The sequence below is a fragment of the Sinocyclocheilus grahami genome, unplaced genomic scaffold, assembly GCF_001515645.1.
Source record: "Sinocyclocheilus grahami isolate Dianchi unplaced genomic scaffold, SAMN03320097.WGS_v1.1 scaffold876.1, whole genome shotgun sequence".
In the NCBI taxonomy this organism is placed as follows: Eukaryota; Metazoa; Chordata; class Actinopteri; order Cypriniformes; family Cyprinidae; genus Sinocyclocheilus; species Sinocyclocheilus grahami.
In genome coordinates this window covers 295,163-295,482 of record NW_015506055.1, presented here as the reverse complement: position 1 = coordinate 295,482, position 320 = coordinate 295,163, and positions in this window count along the sequence as shown.

Sequence of the window (320 nt, the reverse complement as noted above, 5' to 3'; positions counted from 1 at the left end):
GAATAATTTTTAATGTTAATTTACAGTTTATTAAATTTCTGTAGCCTATTTAAAACACGTTCATAATTTAGAAAATGTAGTTAATACTTGCTAATGATTAATGATTTATTATATCCACCCGCGACCCACCCGCAAATAATCAGAATGCATTTTTTTATTACCCGACCCACCCGATCCGCGGATTATCCGCAGCACCCACGTATATAACCGCCATCCGCGCATCACTAGTGTCTACACTGGACGCGAGTGGCGCGGCGTGACAAACTACTAGGGATCTCATTATAATCAGTGATGCCGTCTACACCATAGATATATATATA